Source organism: Desmodus rotundus, chromosome 1, assembly GCF_022682495.2.
Source record: "Desmodus rotundus isolate HL8 chromosome 1, HLdesRot8A.1, whole genome shotgun sequence".
Taxonomy (NCBI): Eukaryota; Metazoa; Chordata; class Mammalia; order Chiroptera; family Phyllostomidae; genus Desmodus; species Desmodus rotundus.
In genome coordinates, this window is record NC_071387.1 from 82,849,348 (window position 1) to 82,862,899 (window position 13,552).

The following is a 13,552-nucleotide window of genomic DNA, read 5'->3' on the forward strand; positions in this document are numbered from 1 at the left end:
GTAACATAACAATATGACACTCCAGCACACCATATGACATTTTAGGTGAAATGTTCAAATTGCTATCCATCTCATGTGAGACATTCATGTACCCTACCAACCACACTCAAGCAGGCATTACTTCTGCTGGACTCTGTGTATACTTAAACATAGTTTTCAGAAAATCTTTTGGTAACTTGAAACTTAGAGTTTTACTAAGTTAAGTAACCAGAGGGGAAATGATAAAAATTCTTGAATGTCTAGATATTTCAAAATAAAATAAAATTCTGAAACATTATTAGATTAATCTAAGTTTACCTACTTTGGGCTTCTTATTACAGAGATACTAAAAGATCAATTGAATCTGTTAATAAATGTCTTGTAATTTATTAAAATATATGTTTCTTTAAAAATTGTAAATGTATTTGACAATGAAAGAATGTTAATTACTTACTTTTAATTGTCACTAGAAATTAGAGTTTCTGAGTTAAGAATTCTTATTAAGATGGAAGAAAACTGTATTTTTGGTAATATAAGGTATAAGGAATAGAGATACTATTTGAAAGAAATTGAAGGAAAATAATTCGTCCCAAAGTTGGTTATTTCTGAATGAGTTAAGAAGAGGCAAACTAAAAGGGATGAAGGAAGTTGTAGAAGGTTTGTAAACAGAAATCTTAAGAAAGGTAATTTTATACATGGTCATGCTGAATAAGATGGGAATTATTATAAATACTTATACTTACTTTTGAATAATAATGATTACTTTTTAATTTAAATATCAAAAGTAAGCTGATGCAAAACCAGAGTTCATTTTTTTCACTGTTAAAAGGAGAGTTTTTCCTATATTTATTGTTCTACTCCAGATAAGATATTGTGAAAAGTTTTCTACCTAGAAAGCAAAGATTTTATGTTTCATTAGAATAGTTCTGTGTCTTATTGCTTTAATTAGGCCCTGCATTACTTAAGTAAAAATTTTTCTCAATCCTAAGAAATAAAGTTTGGCTAATAATAGCTAACCAGTATTTATGTTTGATACATTTTCTTGCCACTTTGGGTAAATAGATAATTTAATATCATTCCATAATAATACAAGATCTTTTTGGTCAAATATGTTTGAAAACCTTCCCAGGGTTCAAACTTTAAAAAAAGACTTTTTTGTAACCTGGAAATATCTTTGAGTTATTTCAGCGAACCCCTGGAATAACTCAAAGGTTTTCTCTCTCTCTTTATAGAAAAGAAGGTTTAAACTAATTAGGTTTATTTGATATTCTTAAATTACATGAAAAGCTTCATCAAATAAGAAAACAATACTTGTGTTTGTATACATATATTAATATTAAAATGGTCTAGAGAACATATAAAAATCTCTAAAAGTCCACAAAGTTATGATATATTTTCATTTGTCATTCTAATTATCTTAAAATGTTGTTATAAAAAAGCAAAGTTCTTTGGTAATTGTATTATAGTCATACCTATAACTGTGCCATTTTCAGTTTTGTCCTTTCCAGATAGTCATTGTCTTCCTCTAATGCTTTAGAAAATGTTTTATCTTCAGAAAGATTCATGGAAAAGACTCTGTCTTATTCTAAAATAGAGTTTTCTGAAAATAAACTTTCAGATGATAACTTTAAACTATATGAAGATTTATAGAACTCTAAGGAATAACTGGATTCATGGGAATGCTGGCAAACGATCAAGATAAACAAGAATTAATTATATGGGACTGAATGAACTGAGGATGGTTTTAATTTTTATGACTTTTACTTGAACTCTTGCTGATTTTACATTTTTTGTTTTCCAGATATAAGAAAACTCATTTTTCTTAGAGCAACTTGATAAATTATATATTTGTAAGCAATATTGAAACATTTACATTTTTCTTCCTATCTGATCCTACCTGATCACTGCCTCCTGAAATGAGGCTCAACAGATTAACTGAACTGACTTATTCTCAGGACTGAATGAAATATGGAGCAGTCTACCAATTTAGCTTCTGAAATGTAAAACTTATTTAAAATTTCAAAGGTAGGACTGAAGGAAACCAAAATTTTGCCACACTCAAGCTGCCCTTTGGGATATTGATTTTAAGCTGTTTATTAAGAAATAAGACTTGGGGAGAACATTTGACCCTGCCCCCTTTCTTCCCAAGAGATTTAGACAGAGAAATCTGCCTTAGAAAGGGAGCCATGGCTTGATCACCTGAAGAGTCTTCACCCCAGCAGGAAGACTCCAAGTCTGCCAGCTAGGTACCCTCATGTCTCACTGTTTCTGAGTTGACTAACGAGAATATTCCTGCCATGTATGGTCTGCTCTTTCCCAACTACCTATAAATTGTCCATTCTCACTTCTTGAATCTAGTACTCTGTCATTTCCTTCTCTCCTTTGCCCAAAAACATCTTATATACCCAATTTTGTATCACTGTCTTTGAAATTTTCATATTTTTATCAATTACCCATGGACATGTATTAAAACTTTGATTTTCCCCTGTTTTTCTGTCTCTGTTAATTTTGATTATTGGCTTAGCTGGAAGAACTTAGAAGGTGGGAAGGAAAGTATTAATATTTTTTAGCCCCAACAATACCTTTGGGGATGTGAGATTCTAGTGTCATTCATTGTCTTTCTTTAAAACTTTCTACCTATAAGCTGGACTGTATCCTGAATTTTTCTAGTTTTCTTAAATATTTGGCTGAACCCTCCAAATTAACATTTTCATTTCACTATCCATTAACTTGGAATCATTGGGAATTAAAAGTTCCCCTTCCCAAGGCCACACAAGCTAAGGTGGGATGACATGATGGGACTGCAGAGAAATCACAACAGCTCATCTATGCACAATCTTTATGCCTTCTACAGGAGGATCACCACAAACATTCAAACTGCATACCAGGAGAATCTATCAGAGTGTCACTGCTAGCCTTGACTCTATCTGAAGATGATTTAAGACAGACATCTTGAAATCTTCTTGATGCCTGCCTTCAGAACTCAAAAACCGGAATAATGGTAACCTTTGTTTTTCTTTTGTTTCCATAGAGATGCTTCTGTGGAGGCTAAAAAAAATATTAGTACTTTTTTTCCTACTGTCTAAGTCCTCACATCAGGCTAATTATCAAATTAACTGAGAGAGATTAGCAGGAGAACATCAAAGTTTAGTGAAGGCACATGGGGAATCCACATAGGCATGATAATTACATGAAAATTCCAAAGACAGTGAGGCAAATTTGGATACATAAGACATTTTTAGACAAAGGAGAAAGGAGTGAGAGGTGATCTTAGATTTCATAAGTGAGAATGGCTGGTTCATAGGTAGTTAAGGAAAAGCGAAACATATATGAAAGGAAAATCTTTGCTAGGCAACTAAGAAACAGTGGTAATATAGAGTGTACCTATCCAACAGACCATTGCCTGAAGCCCTCTTTTTTACCATACTTAATTCAGTTTAGAATAAGGAGAACATCCTATGACCTTTTTCCTGAAATAGTTTTCTCCTTCTAAGTTTTTGGGGCAGGAAAAGGGGGAGGGTGAATGTTTACTTCTGGGCTCTGTTCCTTAATAAACAGCTTAAAATCGATATCCCCCAAAGGCAGCTTCAGGATGGCAAAACTCTGGTCCCTTCACTTCCTATTAAATACGTGGTTGCTTGCTCCATAGACTTAACTTTGGGAGTTTACAGGCATCACTGCCTCCTTAAATGAAACACAACTGTTAAAGCGAACTCAACTTTTCTCAAGACTGAGACAGGTTTAATGATAGAATGGTCTATCAGGCTTGTTTTTGGAATGTGAAGTCCAAGGAAGTTTCAGGGGTGGGAACTGTGGAGGTTCAAAATGAGATACCTAAAGATGTGCCTCCAAGGTACGCAGATTACTTTGAGCTAAAGGCAATTGCAACTTCAAGCTCAGGAGAAACTTCGGCCTGTCCCTTTTACTATTATCTGTAGGGCAGGGCAAATTTCTGTTTATTAAATGTCTGCTCCTAGTTCATCCTGCAAGGACCCTTTGAAATCCCTAGTGTACCTTACTTCATCCCTAGCTCAGGATGTTTTATATACCTCAACCCCCTTTCTGTCTCTGAACCTCCTCTGCATGTGGGTTCTCTGATGCTTTCATGTATATGGGGTTCCCATACATACGCATGTATTAAATCTGGTTATTTTCTCTTGCTAAAAAAATCATAAGTGTCTGAAAACTTGAAACAAAAGAGTAACTGTGTTAATGAATGTATTCAAGAAAAAAATTCCTTTCTTATAATTTTTAACATTGAGAAAATATACTTCCCAGTCACTGCCAATAACCATTCTCCCTTCACCGAAAATCAAAGCCAATAAAGTAAGACATACTCCTCATCATCATGAAGAGTGGATTTTCCAAACCATCAGCCTAGAGGTTCACCCACCTCCTTTCTGCTGGCCCACCTCAGGAACACCTGAAGGGTTTGTGAGTCACCACAAGGTCTGAGGCTGCAGGGGCAGTCTGGTCTTGGCTCCCACCCACCCTGTTCATCACAGCTGACTACAACCTTTCTGGCCCAGGTTATTCTGGTAGTCTTTGATCTCAGGTCCTGGTAACCCATCCAGCCTTTGAGAATAAAAAGGCTCCTTCTCTTTACCCTAAGAAAGAGCATTGATTGGGGCCAAGAGACCTCTGCTCTTTATAAGGAACTACCCAAGGGTCTGTCCTTCATAGCCATGTCCATCATGGTGGACGTCTCCACCTGTCACTTGGCCACAGCTATTCATCTTCTCAGAGCCTATGGTTCTTTGTGATTCACTTGCCTATAGCCCACTTCAGGGCCCATGTTTTTACCCTAATTAAGGAATTTAAGCCCTGGCACATCACATACCTGCTAAGGCATATGGTGCTCTGGGTCCACCTGAGCCCCTGATCTGGGCACTAAGCCCATGTCCCCCAGTGAGTGACCTCTGCTCTGCTACCTTCCTGGTCCCCGTTACTGTCACCCCCATGGCATTCTGTGGTGGCTACTTATACTCTCTGGATCCACAGTCCTCAGCACTCAGACACCTGCACCAGGAGTTGAGGGGCTTCCATGGGCCCTGGGCTTCTTGCCACCAGCTATCATTTTGGAGCAATTATCAGGGCCCTGATAAGAGAAATCATCCTTGGATGTTTAGTTAAAGAGGTAGCTAGTGTACAAAAGTAAGTTATCTTCATATCACAGGATCCTCAATTAGTCCCTGGCCTTTGCTATTTTCACATAGGATTCTCAGAACCCCCAAAGGCATGAAAGACTACTGGACACTCCATCTCCCTGAATGGTCACCCCATATCCCTGACTGGAGGACCCCAACTCCCCAAGTGGAGAATCCCATCGCCCTGAATGGCACAGGCTCCCCAGGCTTGACGCATGCTCTCCAGACTTGGCAGCGGCCACCCAGCCCTCCCCTGCTGGGCCTGCCTGTTTCATCCATCTGCAGATAGCAGGCAGCACCCCGTCACCCTTGGCCTGTAACACTCCTCCAAGAAAGCAGCCCTGCCACAGCTTCCATCTCTGATCCCCCCTACTAGATTAGAGATAGAGGCTTGGTTCTGTTCTCTGGGTCCCCAAGGCCAGTTAGGAGCCTGGCACCACAAAGGATGAGTGGGAGGGAGAAAAGGAGTGAGTGGGACAACATTTAGTTGTCCATGTCCAGGACCTCTTTTTAAGGCCTGTTTCTTTTTAAGGCCTTGGCATTTACTCTCTTCCTGACAGGGTGCCTGGAACAAAGGATCCTGGTGAATGTAGCAGGTGTATTTTTGTGTAAGAGTCAGTTCAAATGGAAGAGAGTGTAAACCTATGCTCTTCAGTGATGAGTGGGCCTGATTTGCAATTTGGTAAGCCTGATACTAGCGGGAGTATTTAAAAATTCTAGGTCAGGTGGCTCATCTCGTGGGGTTGGCTGTTGGCCACATTGTGGTTAAGCTTATGTGAGGTGGTGTTGGTGACCGGCTGCAGTGAGAGAGTTTGGCGCGATGCCTCACACCATTTTACTGGTACAGCCTACAAACAGGCCAGAAGGCAGAACTTATGCTGGCTATGAATCAGTGAATGAATGCATGGAAAGTGTTTGTAAAAGTTATGAAGAACAAATGGAAGCATGTACCATGCTCATGGATTGGAAGAATTAACATCATCAAAATGGCCATACTACCCAAAGCGATTCATAGATTCAATGCAAACCCTACTAAAGTACCCATGACATATTTCACAGATATAGAACAAACATTTCAGAAATTTATATGGAAACATAAACGACCCCGAATAGCTGCAGCAATTTTGAGAAAGAAGAACAAAGCAGGAGGGATCACAATACCTGATATCAAACTGTATTACAAGGCCACTGTCATCAAAACAGTCTGGTACTGGCATAAAAACAGGCACATAGACCAATGGAACAGAACAGAGAGCCCAGAAATAAAACCAAGTCTTTATGGTGAAGTAATATTTGACAAAGGAGGCAGGAGCATAAAATGGAGCAAAAATAGCCTCTTCAACAAATGGCGTTGAGAGATCTGGACAGCTACATGCAAAAAAAATGAAACTCAATCACCAACTTACACCATATACAAAAATAAATTCAAGGTGGGTAAAAGACTTAAATATAAGTTGTAACACCATAAAAGTCCTCAAGGAAAACATTGGTAGAAAATCTCAGACATTCCACACAGCAACGTCCTGACAGACACGTCCCCGAAAGCAAGGGACATAAAGGAAAGAATAAACAAATGGGACCTCATCAAAATAAAAAGCTTCTGCAAGGCTAAAGAAAACAGCACCAAATTACAAAGAGAACCAACAGTATGGAAAAACATATTTGCCAATGATACCTCAGACAAGGGCCTGATCTCCAAAATATATAAAGAACTCACATGACTGAACTCCAGGAAGAAAAACAACCCAATTTAAAAATGGGCAAAGGATTCAAAGTCATGAAAGGCAAGGGCCTACATCCAAGATTACTGTATCCAGCAAAGCTATCATTTAGAATGGAAGGGAAGGTAAAGTGCTTCTCAGATAATGTCAAGTTAAAGGAGTTCATCATCACCAAGCCATTATTATATGAAATGTTAAAGGGACTTATCTAAGAAAAAGAAGATAAAAAATACGAACAGTAAAAATGACAGCAAACTCATAATTATTAACAACCACACATAAAACAAAAACAAAAGCAAACTAAGCAAACAACTGGAACAGGAACAGAACCACAGAAATGGAGATCACATGGAGGGTTGGTTATCAATAGGGGAGTGGGAGGGGGGGAGAGGGGGGAAAAGTACAGAGAATAAATAGCATAAATGATAGGTTGAAAATAGACAGGGGGAGGGTAAGAATAGTGTAGAAAATGTAGAAGCCAAAGAACTTATAAGTATGACCCATGGACATGAACTATAGGGGGGGAATGTGGGAGGGAGGGGATGGGCAGGATGGAGTTGAGTAAAGGGGGGGGAAATGGGACAACTGTAATAGCATAATCAATAAATATATTTTTTAAATGGGCAAAGGACTTGAACAGACACTTCTCCAAGGAAGACATACAGAGGGCCCAGAGACATATGAAAAGGTGCTCAGCATCACTAGCCATCAGAGAGATGTAAATTAAAACCACAATGAGGTACAATCTCACACCGGTCAGAGTGGCCAACATAAACAAATACACAAACAAATGTTGGAGAGGATGTGTAGAAAAGAGAACTCTAGTACGTTGTTGGTGAGAATGCAGACTGGTGCAGCCACTGTGGAAAACAGTATGGAATTTCCTCAGAAAACTAAAAATGGAACTGCCCTTTGACCCAGCAATTCTGCCACTGGAATTATTCCCTAAGAACCCTGAAACACAAATCCAAAAGAACCTATGCACCCCAATGTTCATAGCAGCAGAATTTACAATAGCAAGTACTGGAAGCAACCTAAGTGCCCATCAGCAAATGAGTGGATACAAAAACTATGGTATATTTACACAATGGAATTCTACGCAGCAGAGAGAAAGAAGGAGCTTATACCATTTGCAACAGCATGGATGGAACTGGAGAGCATTATGCTAAGTGAATTAAGCCAGGAGGTGAGGGACAAATACCATATGACCTCACTTTTAACTGGAACATAATCAACAGAAGAAAAAAGGAAACAAAATATAACCAGAGACATTGAAGTTAAGAACAATCTAACAATAGCCAGAGGGGAGTGGGGAGGGGGCAGTGGGAAGAGGGTTTTACAGGAACCACTATAAAGGACACATGGACAAAATCAAGGGGGAGGGTAGAGGTGGGCAAAGGAGATGGGAGAGGGAGGTGAGTTTGGCTGAGGTGGGGTGGAGGGATGGGGAGAAAATGCAGACAACTGTAATCGAATAACAATAAAAAATTTTTAAAGTTATGAAGAACATCTGAAGAAAATGAATCCCAACAGCCCCCCATCACATATGATATCAACCAGTTGTTTGATTTTATTGATGATCTGGCAGACCTGAGCTGTCTTGTTTACTGAGCTGATACCCAAATATACCAGCCTCATCACAAAGACTGGATTAAAGAGAAGAACGACTTGCTCCCTTGCCACGAGGCCCAACAGGCCAGGAAATAGTTGTGCTGGAAGCATTAGACTTTGGGAGTGAGCGTGGAATACAGGTATGTACAGAAATCTGTAGTGGAAGTTTTGCATTATAGTAATACTTTTTCCATTTTGGTACACTCTAGTCAGGATTGAATGTGTTAGGTGAAGTGTGAGGATTTTGTTCAATCTGAAATTCCCATCACCCCCACTATTTTTTCTTTTCTTTTTTTTACTTGAACATCGTTATGATAACTTTGAAGGGTTTTTCTTTGTTAGCTAATATTCATATCTGCTTTATAACATTCACTGTACTAACCCTTCTTCAAGTTGGGATGGAGGGTGATGACACAGTTTAATTATGTCCTAAATTAAGTTTTGGTGCAAAATAAATAAATGTTCTTTAGTTATAAAAAAAATCTAGGTCAACACAGAAAATACTTTTCTCCATTGTAATAAATCAAATAAGATTGAAAGTGGGGAAGAAAAAATAGGCTTCATCTCAAATTGTCTTTCAACACAGTTAATAGAAAGTGGTGTGCACATATTAGAAACCAAAGTGGTAATTGACATGAAACATTCAAAAGTCATTGTCAGACACCCCAGGCATCAGAGACAACTGCTAAGCAAGGAAGGCAACAGGACGGCTGCTTCAAACTCAGCCTGTAAAGACCAGAGTTTTCTGGACCTGGGACCTCTACTCCACACATGCTTTACACAAATGCCAACACACAGATACACACACACATGCAGACACATGTAGGCACACAGAAATAAATGTGCACACATGCAGACACATGTGGGTGTGGGGGGTGTGCATGAACACAGGCATATATATGCACATGCAGACACACACACATACATACATGCACACTCCACACTTTTCTCGGGGTGATGTTGAGCTTCAGGACCACAGAGTTGCTGAGCCTACATTTCTCCCATTTCCATTTTGGAATTCACCTAAAGGGGCCAGCTATGTTCCAAGGGCACTAATTCTAAGTGCAGATCCCCCTCCTAAGTAATCATTTTTCCAAACATTGATTATACTAAGAGTCAATTGTCAAACATTTTAATTTGGTGAATAAAACCCCCTTGACCCTGGAAGGCTGTTAATGAAAGCAAAGCCCCTATGCACCTCTGGGGCTTCACCCCCACATAAGTGGTGGTGAAGGGGTGTCAGGATGCCCCCAGACTTCCCAGGGTTCCAAGCACCAGGTTTCAGTGTGCAGCATCCTGAACATTCACGGCCTTTACATTTTCATTTGACTTATGTGAAATGAAAAAACAAAAATATCACTTCATGAAAAAATAGAAATCCTACCGCTCTCAATAAAAAGAGGGTCAGAAACTGCATAATTTTAAAGCAGACTGTGAGATTGAATATAAATTGTTTCCAGTGCATGGTAGATGAGAACACCCTCCACTCTGCATTTGGACTGGCTAAATGAGGCTAAAAGCACAGGATGTATTGTTCAAATGACCCAGAGATCCAAGCTCTCTCAACCATGGAGCTCAAGGTCTGGGAGCAGGTGCAGAATCGAGGTGGGAGTAAGGGGAGAGGGAATAAGGGAAACAATTTATCCTTCAGTAGCCAGGAGAGAGTGAATGAGGTATATCAAAGAGGACTTTCTGTAGGAAGGGCCCATTCATCTAGAAGCCAAAGTGTATGTAGGATCTCATGAGGTAAGGAGGAAGCCACAGGCCCTGTGGGAAGCTGAAGTTGTCAAGAAGAGGTTGCCGTATGTGAAGAGAGGAGAGCTGAGATACTGTGGGTGTGAGCTGGAGCCTGAATACATAGGCACTAGGCCATGAAATAGTGTGGACTCTACCCCAGGAGCTGTGGAGCCAGTGGGGGGTGAAGAGATGTAATCCCATTTGTATTCTGAAAAGATCCTTTTGACTGCAGTGTGAAGGGAGAATTAGAGGTGGTTAGACTGTGTTTGTGTATGGTCGGTCATTCTGGAAATTAAAATGAGAAGGCCCTAGGTCCAGTCATGAGGAAAGCCAAGTGTCAGCCCCTTGAAAGCCAGTTACTGCAAAAAGGAGGGGAAACATTGAGGAGGAAGAGAAACAGGTGGCCCAGGAAAGAAGGACCACCAGAAAGTGTGCTCAACACTGATCCTCTGTGGGGGGGCCACAATGAAAGAAAAGGGTGTTGGGGTTAGCAACATGGAGGTCTTGGTGATCTTAGCAAGACATGTTTTGGTTGGAGCAGTGGATTTAAGTTAAATGGGAGTGAACTGGGGAAAGGGCGTGATACAACTTTTTAGGAAAGAGAGGAAAGATGGCAGGGTTGGGAGGAGGACGTTGTCTATGGAAGGATGGTTTTATTGTTGTTATTGTTTAAAGTGAGAATGATTTTCTTCTGTTTAAATGCAAGTGGGCCCACCCGTTGAAGATGCTACATTGATCAGATTTACCTTCTCTCCCTTCTGAAACCCCACTAGAGTGATGGTAAATTTTACAAGGTTTCGAGGCCAAAGGACAAAAGAATGGACTGGAGACTCAGGGAAAGAGACACTTCAGAAAACTTTTGGGAGAGGAAACCTGGGTGAAGGGGTGGAAGCTGCCTTAGCAAAATGGAGGAAGCTACAACTTGGACTTGCAGAAAGGATGCTAAGCATGGGAACCCCAGGGAACCTTAGGATCTGTGAGCTGGGCAAAAATAGGAGAATCCAAGGGGGCTGGATCCCAGTTTCCCCTCCCACCTGCTCTCCAAGTACGGCTCAGTGGTGGTTACAAGAACCTACACAAGTTATAAAATGGCATAGAACTGCGTGCGTGCGCATCCCCCCCCCCCACCAAACATGTCAGTTTCCTGGTTTGGATATTGTACTACAGTTAAAGTAAAATGTAACCAGCAGGAGACCCAGATGACGGATCCATGGGATATCTCTGTACCAACTTTGCAGATTTCTATGAATCTATAATTATTTCAAAATAAAAAGTTAAAATTTTAAATAATCAAAAATCAGTATGTCCACTTTTTCTGGTGAAAGATTTAACACATGATGTTTGTGTTCCAATGGGAAAATTGAAGGGTAAATGTGTTCTAATCGCCATACTCAAGTACTGGGGTGTGGATTTCCAGTGAGAAAGAACCAGATCACCCTCTGTCATAGAGAATGGGGAGGGGCAGAAAGACCCCATCTAGAAGTCCCATGGACTTGTTACTCCATGAGCTCGTGATTTGAATGAGGAATGGGTTTTTTTCTGAGATATCCTCTTTCTGGACAATGCAATAGAGCTCATAGAAGTAATAATCCTTGAGTCAGCAAGTCCTGGGAACCCACACTAACTGGGGAAGCTGGGGAAGCTGGAGGAAGGCCAAAGAGCTGCAGGCTCTCAGGGCTCAGAGAGATGTGCACACAGCCTAGCTCTGCCTTCTTGCCAGTTCTCAAGTTATTTGTTGCCTTGATTCAGCATTTTGGATCACCAATAATGCACAGCTGGAGTGTGTTCTCCTTTATCTGCTACTCTCCTCTAGTTTGATCTGAGCCTTCAAATTTAAAATCATAACACTGCAAACATTTTTCCTTCCTTCTGTCCCCTTTATTTAAATGTCTGTATGAGAATGATACTTCATGAAACCCTGGAAAATTTCCCATGACTTTTACTGAATGGAATTTACCTTATTTTTTATGAATCAATGTTAGTGAGGATTCTGTATTACCTGTGGGGCTCCAGGCAGCAGATTGGCCTCGCCAGCAGGTTTATTTCCTGCTTTGTGATTTATCTCTGCTTTATCTAACTTTGAAAGACCTTAAGGCTGCACAGCCCATAGAGCTAGGAATCCGGGGATCTCTGGTTGCTCTTACTACTTAGGGACCTGCAGCCCTGAAGCAAGTGTTCTGATATCTCCACAAACTTCAGGGGCTGAAAAATGAGAGTCATTTATTTCCCTCTTTTTGGGAATAAGGAAGGGAGCAAGAGAGTCAGGGAGGGAGGATGGGGTGGGTTTGTGTCCTTTGTTTTCTCTGTCCCCATTCTGAATGTTGAATTCCCTGAATTTATTCTATAATTTTATTCTCTTTTACCCACTCTCTTTGTCTTCTTACTCTAATTACTGGGGGATAGTTTTTTTTTTTGTTACTTTATCTTCCAACTTCATCCTATGCATTTTTTTAAATTTTATAAATAAATTTCCTCTCCCATCCCCACTCCAGGTGATTTCTCTGGTTGTTCCTTTTTCATAGATTCTGTTCTTGTTTTATTGATGCAATATTTTTTCTGTAGCTATAAAATTTGTTTGGATGTATTTATGACCACAAAGATCTGTTTCATCTCTGCAAAGATCTTTCTCACAATAATCTTTTATATCCGCATCTACCCTTTCCTCACCAGCCCCTCTCTCGATAACTAACCTCTGGCCTCCACTAAGCTGTTCTCCATCTCTATTTATGGTATGTAAATGGAATCATACAGAATGTGACCTTTAGAGACTGGTCATTTCATTCAGCATGCATCGACAGTGATTCCTTTTTATTGCTGAGTAAAATTGTTTGGTATAGATGTGCTACAGTTTAACATTTCATAATTCACTAGGAATGTTTGGGTTGTTTCCAGTTTTTGTTGATTACAATTAAAGTTGTTGTGAACAATCACATACAGGTTTCCTGTGGACAGAGCTTTAATTCCACTGGGATGAATGCCCAGAATTGTGATTGCCAGGTCACATGGTATTGCACGTTTCATTTTTTAGTAAACTGTCAAACTGTTTCCCACTGTGGTCATACCATTTTACATTCCCACTAGAGTGATCCAGTTCCTCCTCACCCTTACCAGCATTTGGTATTGAAATAATTTTTTAGTTGATCTCATAGGTATGCAGTGAAATTTCATTGTAGCCTTAATTTTCTTTTTCCTAATGGTTAATCATGTACCTATTTTCCATCCATATTCTTCAGCATGCCTTTTACCCATTTTCTATTTGAATTCTTTAAATGTTGAGTTTTGAGAATTCTTTATATGCTCTAGATATGAATCCTTTATCAGCTGTATAGATTGCAAATGTTTTCTTCACATGTATAG

At 39.8% G+C, this 13,552-nt stretch overlaps 1 pseudogene; it reads left to right on the forward strand.

Annotated features, from left to right (window-relative positions):
• The first annotated feature begins 5,946 nt into the window (after positions 1–5,946).
• LOC112307250 (enhancer of rudimentary homolog) lies at positions 5,947–8,554 on the forward strand (annotated as a pseudogene).
• The last annotated feature ends 4,998 nt before the right edge of the window (positions 8,555–13,552 follow it).